Source organism: Macaca thibetana, chromosome 10, assembly GCF_024542745.1.
Source record: "Macaca thibetana thibetana isolate TM-01 chromosome 10, ASM2454274v1, whole genome shotgun sequence".
NCBI lineage: Eukaryota > Metazoa > Chordata > Mammalia > Primates > Cercopithecidae > Macaca > Macaca thibetana.
Window position 1 is genome coordinate 14,961,534 of NC_065587.1, and position 12,041 is coordinate 14,973,574.

General features: G+C 41.0%; 1 protein-coding gene and 1 pseudogene across 24 annotated transcripts in view; both read left to right on the forward strand.

Moving 5' to 3' along the window:
* Positions 1-12,041, forward strand: part of RBFOX2 (RNA binding fox-1 homolog 2) — a 296,547-nt gene that overhangs the window by 105,183 nt on the left and 179,323 nt on the right. The window lies entirely within an intron of this gene.
* Positions 1-12,041, forward strand: part of LOC126963739 (NADH dehydrogenase [ubiquinone] 1 alpha subcomplex subunit 9, mitochondrial-like) — a 35,861-nt pseudogene continuing 23,820 nt past the window's right edge. The window contains exon 1 of the transcript XR_007729201.1: positions 1-12,041. This exon is cut by the window's right edge and continues 23,820 nt beyond it. The product of XR_007729201.1 is annotated as an NADH dehydrogenase [ubiquinone] 1 alpha subcomplex subunit 9, mitochondrial-like (transcript).

A 12,041-nucleotide genomic window follows, 5' to 3' on the forward strand; every position in this document is an offset into this window, starting at 1 on the left:
TTTGCTCCTGTTGCCCAGGCTGGAGTACAATGGCGCAATCTCAGCTCACTGCAACCTCCACCTCCTGGGTTCAAGCGATTCGCCTGCCTCAGCCTCCCGAGTAGCTGGGATTACAGGCATGTGCCACCACACCCGGCTAATTTTGTATTTTTAGTAGAGATGGGGTTTCTCCATTTTGGTCAGGCTGGTCTCCAACTCCCAACCTCAGATGATCCACCGGACTTGGCCTCCCAAAGTCCTGGGATTACAGGCATGAGCCACTGCACCCAGCCTGCCTTCTGCCTTATATGTCTCTTCACAGTCCTTCAAATATCTATCTTGGGCATTTATTTCTTCCTAATGCCTTTCGTTTGTAATGTTTCTCCTTTACCAGCAGAATCCTAAGTATCCTTTAAGATCCTTGTTAACAATTTAATCTCCCTTATGAAATCTTTCCTTATTGCCTCTGTTTGAATTCGTTTAACATGTCTGTATGAACATTTCCATAAAGTTTGGATCCAAGTGAGTTTGGGAAATACTGCAAGGACTCTGAGGAAATCACTTAACTTCTCTTAAGATTCAGTTTTCTGTGAAAGTGAGGATACCATAGGATGTTTGAAAGGATTAAAGTCTTAAAAATGTCCTAGGTCAAGAGTGACTTACTGCCTGATGTTGTGAAAATAGGTTGCACTAACCTTTGCCTTTGACTTTCCAGGTAATCTAGAGAGTCTCTTCTCATCTCTGGGCCCAAGTTTCTTCTTTTTGCTTTAAGGACTCTTTGGTGGTAATGGGTTTGGTTTTTGTGGGTCTTGGGAGTGTCATACTTTGAGTGTTCTCTCACCTGCTGAATCCTTCAGGGCTACTGTGGATCTGTGGATAGATGAATGATGCCAGAAGTATTAGAAATATGGCTGGCTTTTATTCTCATCGCTCTTCTGTACCTGGTTTGTCACATCCTGCCTTTTATGCCACAATTTGACTTTTTCCCCTAGCTTTGCCTCTTTTTGCTTAGTTTAGGGTTGCTGGGATTGTTAAGCTGTGATTGTTGATCCACTCATGACCCAGTTGCTTAAATATTTTGTTAATGAATGGATCATAATTTCACTGGTTGACTTTTCAGTAGATTGACCTGTTACTTTGTATATAGGCAATTGATTTGTATTGTAATGAGAGGTTTAATGTGACCATCAAAAAGAATTATCTGACTAAAGATTATTAATCACTAGGGCCATTTACAAAGGAAAATTACAGAATTTCCATTAGCAATTTTCAAAATCGAGAAATTCATCTGACTAGACTTGGTTAGGGCAGCTAAGTAGTTAGTAGGCATATTCTTGCTGTAGGGGTTAGTACTACCAAGCAATTGGTGGTCTTTTTATAATCAATTCTGGCTATCATTTTGTGAGTTACATTTAAGAAGCTTGACATATTTATTCAGTCCTTTGTTCTTTAACAGACAGTCACTGGCAGATGATTTAGAGTGAAACCAACTAATTAAGTATAAGGTAAGACAAAAGGCCTCGTAGTTGGTGGACAATATAGTTATGGGTTTCAGTTACAGATTAAATAGTTTAATTTTCTTAATAGCATTAGCTGCATACTATTATACTGATCTCATCTAGGGTTGATTAGAGAGACGGGAATAAACAGGTAACTTAAGATCTTCTGTTAGAAACTTTGGTACCACCAGAAAATACTCTCAGCAAGTACTATGTAATCATGCATTTAAACAGCTCTGATCTCACTGGAGTCTCATTACTCTGCTTAGCTTTTATCTGCTGATTATTCTTTAGTGTGATATGCTAAGCCTTCTGTGATCTGGCTTCAGTCTTTTTCCTTCTGTTTTGTGTAAGGTACTCTGTTCAAGCCACACTGTGGGGTGGGGTAGCATAGCTTTGAAATTAGATGTGGGTTTGAATTCTAATTCCTTTACTTACACTATTTCCCATTTCTCATGTTTAAATACAGTCCGTCCTTTAAATCTCACTTCAAATGCTACCTTCTCCTTGAGGTTTTGGTTAGTGCACTTATTTGCGAGCTGACTCAGTGTCCCAGGGCACATGCTTTCTACTTTGCTTTTTGTGTTTTTTTGGAGACAGAATCTCTCTCTGTCCCTCAGGCTGGAGTGCAGTGGTGCAGCCTCGAACTCCTGGGCTCAAGTAAGTGATCCTCCCACCTCAGCCTCCCAAGTAGCTGGAACTACCCAGGTGTGCATGTGCTACCATGCCGAACTAATTTTTTTAATGTTTTATTTTCAGTAAAGACAGCATTTTGCTACGTTGCCCAGGCTGATTTTGATTTCCTGAGCTCAAGTAATCCTCTTGCCTCAGTCTCCCAAAGTGTTGGGATTACAGGCGTGAGCCACTGTGCCCGGCCTTCTACCTTGGTTTTTTTTTTGTTTGTTTGTTTTGTTTTTTTTTTTTTTTTTAGTTTTTTGAGATGAAGTCTTGCTCTGATGCCCAGGCTAGAGTGTAGCAGCTGGAATGGCTCACTGCAACCTCTGCCTCCCGAGTTCAAGTGATTCTCCTGTCTCAGCCACCCGAGTAGCTGAGATTACAAGTATGCACCACCACGCTGGCTAACTTTTATGTATATATTATATATAATTTTTTATTTTATTTTTTTGGTAGAGATAGGGTTTCACCATGTTGGCTAGTTCGAGTTGGTCTCGAACTCCTGACCTCAAGTGATCCACCCACCTCGGCCTCCCAGAGTGCCGGGATTTCAGGCGTGAGCCACTGTGCCCGGCCCAGTCTTCTACTTTGTAATAGCACTTTATCACTGCCTATCGCATTATGGTGAAAAGGTTTGACAACACACAGAATTCTGTAAGAACAAGAGTTCTCTCATGCTTCTTAGTTTTCTTGAATACTTTGCACAAAGTACATGCCCAGTATGAATTTGGTAAAGTGTGGTAAAGGGATAAATTAAATAAACTCAACTGCAGCCTGTTGAAATACAGAGACTCCTCCATTTGGATTTTCTGTTACGGACAAAGGGAGAAAAAAACAAAACTGTGGTTGGACGTTCACTAGGTTGTTATTGCCTTTGCCTGGCCAGAGCGATATGAAAAATTAATACTTAAGAAACCAGATATCTGATGTTCAGCAAGAGAGTGCCTCTTACACATTTAATGGGTTCAGTCAAGTGGATATTAAATGTAAATCTGTCATTTTATGGAGCCATAGAAGGCTCTTAAGACACTCAACAAATATACTTATTGAATTAGTAGAACTTTTCCCATGAATCTCCTATTACTGCATTAGGATCTTTGTTCCCTTAGTGTGTCTTTAGCCTATGCTCTCACAAACTTTGCAGTGTCATGTGGATCACAGGATCGTTTAAGATAAAGATGCTTTTAGCTCTTTAATTCTGGTATTTTATTATTGGTGCAGGGAGCCCGTACATGATCTTAATTTCAGAGTAACACGTGTCTCGGCATGGGAAGGGGTGTCCTGATGAAAAGAGGGCTCACGGGTGGAATACTGACTATGTGCTCGGCACTGTATAGAGCAAGTCGTTTTTAAATCCCATTCGAAGGGGAGGAAACCAAGGCTCAAAGGGATTAAGTCATTGTCCTAGGCTATGTAGTTGTTAATGAGTGAATCTGAGTTTTAAAATAAATGTGTTAGATTCCAAGGTTATTTTTGCACTGGGCACTTATTTACTTTTATTTGAATGTTATTTTTTTGCATTTTACTTGCATGCTTAATTTTTCTTTGCTCAGTAGCAAACATTATTTTCCCCACTTGCTTCCCTATTTACTAAGGGGTGATAGTTATGTGTTATATAGCTATAGTCCTGTGTAGTTTACAGGTATTGCTTTCATACCCATTCTCATTTGATCTTTGGTGAGACCCCAGTGAGTCTTTATTATTTGGGTGGAGGGGAAGGGTTTTAATCTCCATTGGCAGATGAGGAAATGAAGATTTCCAGTTTCCTGAGAGATTTGCCAAGGTAAGTAGCATAAAATTGGCTTTAAAAAAAAAAAAAAATCCTTGGCCACAATTTATTAAAAAGGCAAATGGAATGGTCCTCCTAGAAAAGATTTGGAAGTTAGCCAGGTGTGGTGGTGTGCACCTGTAGTCTCAGCTACTCTAGAGGCTGAGGCAAGACGATGGCCTGAGCCTAGGAGTTCGAGGCTTCAGTGAGCTGACTGTGCCAGTGTACTCCAGCCTGGGCAACAAAAGACCCTGTCTCTAAAAAAAAAATATGGAAGTGTAAGAAGTTGGGGAAATAAAAGGAAAAAAAAAAAAGAGATGAAAGGCCTGGAGCCCGGTCCTCTGTGTTTCCCTCTCCCTATAAGGCTCTGCTGACTGGAAGACAGTTTGAAAACCAGTGAGGAATGATCAAAGAACTCTGGTGTCAGACAGACCTGAGTTCAAATTCCAGTTTGGACTGATACTTAACTTCTGTTAGGCTTACTTCCTCATTTGTAAGATGGGATGCTTTTGTAGGATTGCTGGTAAGTATTAGCCAAAAAACATGCCACAAATCTAGCACAGTACCTTCAGCTTCTGTGGATGCAAGAGGAGTGTGGTAGGCAGTGTAGGCTGACCACTCACCCTGTGCAGGACTCACACTAAATGTTATGGGAAGTCATTACTAAGACAGGGCCATAAGATTTCAAACTCAGCACTTCATACCTGACTGAAGGTTCAGGTGTCACATTTATCAATAGTTTAGAACAGGAGGGGGCAAACTTTCTGTAAAGCATCTGAGAGCATCTGGGCCATGTGGTCTCTGTTAGAGCTACTCAGGAACTCTGGCACAGTAGCAGGGAAGCAGCCTTAGATTATAGTAAACAAAGTGTGTGGCTGTATTCTAATAAAACTTTATTTGCAGATACTGAAATTTTAATTTCATGTAATTTTTATATGTCATGAAACATCATTTTTCTTTTGATTTTTCTTTCAATTATTACAAGATGTAAAAGCTATTTCTTAGCTGTTAGTGTGTGTGTGGGTTCTACAAAAACAAGTGGCCCATAGACCAAAGTCCTGATTTAGACATGTCTAGTTTTTTGTTTTTTTTTTGAAATGGAGTCTAGCTCTGTCGCCCAGACTGGAGTGCAGTGGCACAATCTTGGCTGACTGCAACCTCTGCCTTCCAGGTTCAAGCGATTCTCCTGCCTCAGCCTCCTGAGTAGCTGGAAAATTAGCCACCTCGCCCGGCTAATTTTTGTATTTTTAGTAGAGGCAGGGTTTCACCATGTTGGTCAGGCTGTTCTTGAACTCCTGACCTCATGATCTGCCCACGTTGGCCTCCCAAAGTGCTGGGATTACAAATGTAAGCCACTGTGCCCAGCCTCATCAGTATTTTTAATACCAACAGAGTTTCACATTGTATTTGACACTATTTACAAAATCAGTTTATTCTCTCTGCGCTAATACTAGCCATATCTAAAATGAAATGCCATTGTGATTTAAATTTCACATATCATTATGCGAAGTGCTGTTCACTTTTTGTTCCACAATCCTGAAACAATTAACCTGTTTGAAGATAAGCTGCAGATACAAGCACACAGAGAAGGGGACTTAGGAAAGCTGGAGGAAGGAAAGGTCTGTCTTGCCTACATATGGGCCTAGGAAAATTTTCTAACTGGAAACCGTGCCTCAAGTCTGAGTCACACTGGAGGGACTCTTGGCCCTAGGGTGGGAGGAGAAAAGGGAGGGAAGGAAGTGGCTATGTCAGTTTTTGTCAACAGAGGGCACCCAGAGCAAAGCAAGTGTTCTGTGACACTATAGAATCTGCTCTTCTGCCCCAGATGAATTTACCAGTCACAGAACTTCTTGCAGTGGATTCTCTTGTCTAGCTCTTCATTTTGTTTGATCTGTGTCTGCATTCTCATGTTTTCTCCCATGCTGGAACCAGAATATTCTAAATGCAGTGTTAATTGTTATTTCCTGACTGCTTTAAGTGGAAAACCAATTCCCTTAATGTCCTGGGGTAAATTATCCCATGTTGTAAGGCTGGCCTTTTGGGGAGGTGTTCAGTATTAGCTTCTAATTTAGTTCAGTATCCAGTGAGCATGTATTCCTAAAATACTTTTGATGTGAAAGAGCACTTAATACCTGTATAACATGTTGTAAGAAGACTTTGTGAGTCTTATTGCCTAGAGTGGTATCCTCAAAGTGTGGCTTCAAACCCAGCCGCATCAGCATCACCTGGGAACTTACCTTTATTCATGGTCTCTGCCTTTTCCCCAGACTTACTGAATCCGAAACTCTGAGGATGGGGTCCAGCAATCTGTTTTAACATGCGCTGGTAATTCTTATACACACTCAACTTGAGAACCACTGCTATAGGGTAAAGGAATGAAAGAGTTAAGGGCATTGGTATTTATGGAAGACTACATGCCAAGTACTTGGCTGGGAGTTTCCTCTTCATTTTCCACATGAGAACAGCAAGCCTAAAAGCATTAAGTGATTTGCCAAAGTCGTACATACAATAAGTGGTAGAATAAGGATTTGAACCCTGGTTTTTCTGACTCCTGAGCCATACCATACTATAGTGGCTGGTAAGAAAATGCTAAGAGACATTACAATCTTTAAATTAATTCTTTTTTAAAAGTCCTTAAAATATTTTTTAAAAATAAAAGTAATACACATTCGTTAAAGAAAATTTAGAATATACAGCAGATCAAAAGAATAGAATAAAATTTGCCTTAATATAGTTAACTTTATCTTAACGTTTTGTTGTTTATTATCTTGTTTCAGTGCAGCTTTGTTTGCATATGTACACATTTTAAAATTCCTTACAAGATGTCAATCATATTGTGCAAACTTTTGTAAAATGCCTCCAGCTCAGCCCTACTTTATTACACACATCTTTTCATGCCATTAACTATGTCTGCTGCATCATTTCATGGCTGCCTAGTAGTCCCTTGTAAGGTTGTAAGCTTTTTTATCATAATTCTTTCTAAAGTCCGACTTGTTTTGATTTCATTATATGCTTTTAGGAAGAATAGGATACTGAGTGCTTTGGTACTCTGGGTAAACAATTTGTCCAGAGTGGCTTAAAGTATAATAAATAATTAAGATGATAAGCAGATTTTGGTTGAGAAGGGGACATGCAACTGGAAAGGCAATACTCAACATGTTTGAGGTTAAAGTGAGCCCAGAAATAAGAATACAAATTGAAGTAAAAAAGCCAAAGTGTCAGGAATAGACTGGGATCTGTGAGTTAGATGGGTTAGAACAAATAGGAATACGATTGTGAACAATTTGATGGTGCCAACAACCTGCTTTTATTGTTGGCTTTTTGACATAGAGGCTGAGCTGCCAAATGACAGCATGAGAAAAACTGGGCATAAGACTTCCATAAATAGCAGTTATTTATTGAGGACCTTTGTGACCAGGCATCATATTAATCATTTACATAGATTTTTCCACTTAATTTTTATAATAACCACATGCATGAGATACATTAGTTTTCCCCATTTTACAGCAGTGGAAACTGACAGTGACATTTAAAGTAACTTGGCCAAATGCTTTGATTGGAACCAAATTAGTTAAAACTCCCAAACCTGTGCTTTTATGCTGTTGTTTATCCTCATTCTTTTTTCATGATGTGACGGGTCTTTAGCCACTATTCTGTGTGTATATGTATTATTTTACTATGTGAGCTGGGACAGAAGGAGACTAGGTGTGTAAGAAAGGACACTAAAGTCAAGATAGAGCAGACGTGGACTTGAAGAACAAAGCAAAGCTAATAGCCCAGTTGTTTTCATAGGAAAGGTGTAAGCCTGAGCTAGATAGTGCAGTGAGCAGAGGATGGGAATAGCAAAGTGAATCATTGATAGGAAGGAACAGGCAGGCATTTAGAAACAAGGGATGGCTAGAAGAATCAAAGTTCCCTCATTAAAATTTCCCTCCCAAGGGAGGTTATATATTCTCCTAGAGCATTTTAAAATAGCTTTATTGAGATATAATTCACATACTGTACAAGTTACCCATTTAAAGTGTATGGCTTTTAGCATGTTTAGTCATTCAACCATCACCATTGCCACAGTCAGGTTTCGGACATTTTTATTATTCCACAAGAAACTCCATTCCCCTTAGTTACCACTTCTTTTTCTTTTTTTTTTTTTTTTTGAGACAGTCTCACTCTGTTGCCTAGGCTGGAGTGCAGTGGCATGATCTTGGCTCACTGCAAGCTCCGCCTCCCAGGTTCAAGCTATCCTCCTGCCTCAGCCACCTAAGTAGCTAGGACTACAGGCACACGCCACCTGCCTAATTTTTGTATTTTTAGTTGAGACGGCATTTTGCCGTGTTGACCAGGCTAGTCTTGAACTCCTGACCTCAAGTGATCTGCCCACCTCAGCCTCTGAATCTGCTGGGATTACAGGCGTGAGCCACTGCTCCCGGCCAATCATCACTTCTTAATTCCTCTATGCCCACTACTTCCCTAGCCCTATGCAACAAGTGGTCTCCACTTTTCCATAGATTTGCCTATTCTGTATATAGTTTATATAAATAGACTCAATAAAATATGTGGTCCCTTGTGTCTGGCTTCTTTCACTTAAAACAATGTTTTCACATAGTAGCACAATCCATGTTATAGCAGTACTTCATTTTTTAATTGCTAAATAATATGTGGATATACCACATCTTTATTTATTTATTTATTTATGGTGGGAAAACATGTTTTTATGTTGGGAAAAGAAAAGTGAAGAGAATGAGACAATAAATAAGTATTATTTTCCTTAATTTAAAATGGGAGGAATAGGTGACTACCATGAAAACCAAGCCCATCAGGCTTTCTTGAGGAATTACTGCTGAAGGCCTAGGTGACAGGACAGTTGGCATCTGCTGCTTCATGAATTGTTTGTAGCAGAGCGGCAGCTCTTTTGACCCGAACATGTGCAGTATTCAGGAGCTCATTGTGTAAATCTTGTGTGTTGGCCAGCACCATTGCCCCCTACAATACCTCATGGGGAACTGGAGAGGCCTTTGCTGATCTAATCTGGATACATTTCCCCCAGTTACTGCAGCTCTGGGTCCCCAGAGAGTCCTCTCTAAAGAGCTGCCAGTTTGTTGAGTGCTGGCATTTGTAAGATTATTTCTGACTATATGATTCGTCCAGTGGAGATGACACCCATTTGTGAGGTCCTGATCTATTAAGCAGAAATAGCAACCATCATTCCTGTGTTTTTGGAATGAATGCTGACTCTAAGGCCCCTGTATGTCTTTCTCAGCTGCAGAATTTGGAGGGCTCCTTTAGCAAGCAAACAATGCGCCCTTCTGGGTGCCAGGTGACTTGACTGTTGTTCTGTTGATTCCTGTTGCTTGCTTTCTTGATTTAATCTCCAAGGAGTGATATGGGTCAGGATGTAAGTCTTTTTAATTTGTACACCAGAAATGTTGTAGATGGCTTTCTACTTTGCCAGAACTTTCAGTCTAGTTTAGAGAGTGAATTGTAATCATTTGTCTTGATACCCTGGCCCTTTGGCATGTCAGCCCTAATACTGAAACAAGAACTCTGGGTAGAGGACGTCAGCTTGGCCCTCAGTTCATGAGCCATTGAATGTCAGAGCTAGATTTAATCATATCACCCCTATTTTACATTTGGGGAAACTGAGTTCCAGAGAAGTTAGATGACTTACCAAAGCCATAGTCTTATTTTCTTATATCTCTTGCTAGTGGCAAAGCTGAGTCTGTGATATTGAGCCTTCATTCTCAGTTGAGTGCTTTTTTCCCAGTGCAGAGCTGTTTCCTGAAGGACATGTACTGTCATGACCAAGGAGTGGCCAAGCCCTGCTGTACTCCATCAGCAGTGCAGGCTTTAAGGTGTACTTGAGAGTTTGACAGATTGCAATTGTGATGATGAAAATTTATAGGAAAGAGCAAGAGCACTGGTTTGTGAGTTTGCGTGCCACTGACTCACAGAACCCAGCCCCTTCTGGCCTCCCCTTCCCCCAGCCTCCCGTGCAGTGCACTGTGTCCGGTGAGTATCTTCATGACTACGTGATTATAATTCCTTGAGAGCCCCAGGCTATTTGCTAAAAAATAAATATGTGCTGCTACACTAACCTAACAAGCAGTCATCTTGTAGTTCCTGCTTGAAAATATTTGATCATGGTTGTCAGCTCTATGCCTGGTATAATTTTTGCCTAGTGTAATGTGAAGAGAAAAGATAAAAATAAAAATCCTTCTCTCACTGTGCATTTTGACTGTCCCCTCCTCTCATTCTTAGTGTACAGAATTCCAGAATGGGCCTTGCTTTCCAACATTTTCCTGTCCCGTGACCCTAACAGATCTCTTCAACATGACCCTCACTGCTGAGATAGATCTGAACCCAGCCCCTTCACAGTGGAACCCTTAAGCTGGGTAGTAGTGCCATACTGAGACCCCTTTCAGTACTTTCTCTTCCTCCCCTTCTTTTTTGTTGTGTCTTCCCCTACCAACATGAGCTCCTTTACAGGGAGAAGTTGTATCCTTCACTCTTTTCCCCCATCACCTAGCAGTTGCTCAACATAGTCATTAAATAAATTTTGGCATTCTCATGCTGTTTACCACTCATGATGGGATGGGTAAGGTGCACGAATGCTAATAAGGTTGTCAGGTGGCTGTGTTATTCCTTTATAGAAGTTGTTTTATGTTCCTTAAGAATAATTTATAGTACCAGGTACTATTTACTGAATGCTTGCTATGCATCAAGTACTGTGTTAATGCAGATATGCACATACCATCCACTTTTCATTACTTTTTTTTTTTTTTTTTAATTTTTCAGATAGAGTCTCTCTGTATCACCCAGGCTGGAGTGCAGTGGCGTGATCTCGGCTTGCTGCAAAACCTCTGCCTCCTGGGCTCAAGTGATCCTCCTGTCTCAGCCTCCCCAGTAACTGGGATTACAGGCATGAGCCACCATTCTCAGCTAATTTTTGTATTTTTAGTAGAGACAGGGTTTCATCATGATGGCCAGGCTGGTCTCAAGCTTCTGACCTCAGGTGACACGCCCACCTCAGCCTCTCAAAGTGCTGGAATTACAAGCATGAGCCACCACGGCCAGCCCACTCCTCATTACTATTAACAACCACTCTCCTGGCTGGGTGAGGTGGCTCGCGCGTGTAACTCCAGCACTTTGGGAGGCTGAGGCAGGCAGATCACATGAGGCTAGGCATTCAAGACCAGCCTGGCTAACATGGCGAAACCCCATCTCTACTAAAAATAAAAAAATTTGCCGGGTGTGGTGGCCCATGCCTGCAATCCCAACTACTTGGGAGGCTGAGGCACGACAATTGCTTGAATCCAGGAGGCAGAGGTTGTAGTGAGCCGAGATCACGCCTCTACACTCCAGCCTGAGCAAGAGTGAGACCCTGTCACAAACAAACACCCGTTCTCTCTGTAAGGTGGACAGTAGAAGCCATATTTTACTAATGAAGAAACTGGGCTTTAGAGAAGTACAAGTCACAGAGCTGGAAAGTGGTAGAACAGGCATTTAAATCAAGGTTGGCTTGATACTGAAGCCTGTGTTTTTAATAATCATACTGAACCTCATTGAGTAGTTAATTTGCTGAGCATTACTGTGAAAGAGAGCTAAGTCACTTATGTTCCCTAGGATTTATAAATGAGACATCTGTGTTAGCACAGGGCATTAGTAACATGATTTAGATTAAATTTGGCTTTGGGATTAAAGAATAGAGACAAAGAGGAGACATAAGGAGCCTCTGCCACTTAACTTCCTGGGCTGATTTGCTTGTGTTCAGTATTGAGGAATCTTTCCTCTTTGAGTGAGTGTAGAGTGGTTTTGGGTCATTTGTAGTCTACACAGTTTCTGAGAGATGATCTGTCTGGCAATTCCAGATTATTTAGGATGGGCCTGGGAGAAGGTGTGGCTTACTCCTGCTTTCTGGGCCATATTAAGGTGAACTAGAGCTGATTCCTGTACTGGCTGAGGTTGTAAAAGGACTTCAAGTTTTAGTCATTCCGCAGGAGGCTTTCTCTTTGGTTTAACTGTAGTTCTTCATCCCTCACCCTGGTTTACATAATTGGGACTTTAAAATTTCATTGTGGCTGTAAGAACAAAGGGAATGCACTTTTCAGCAGCTCCTTACTGAC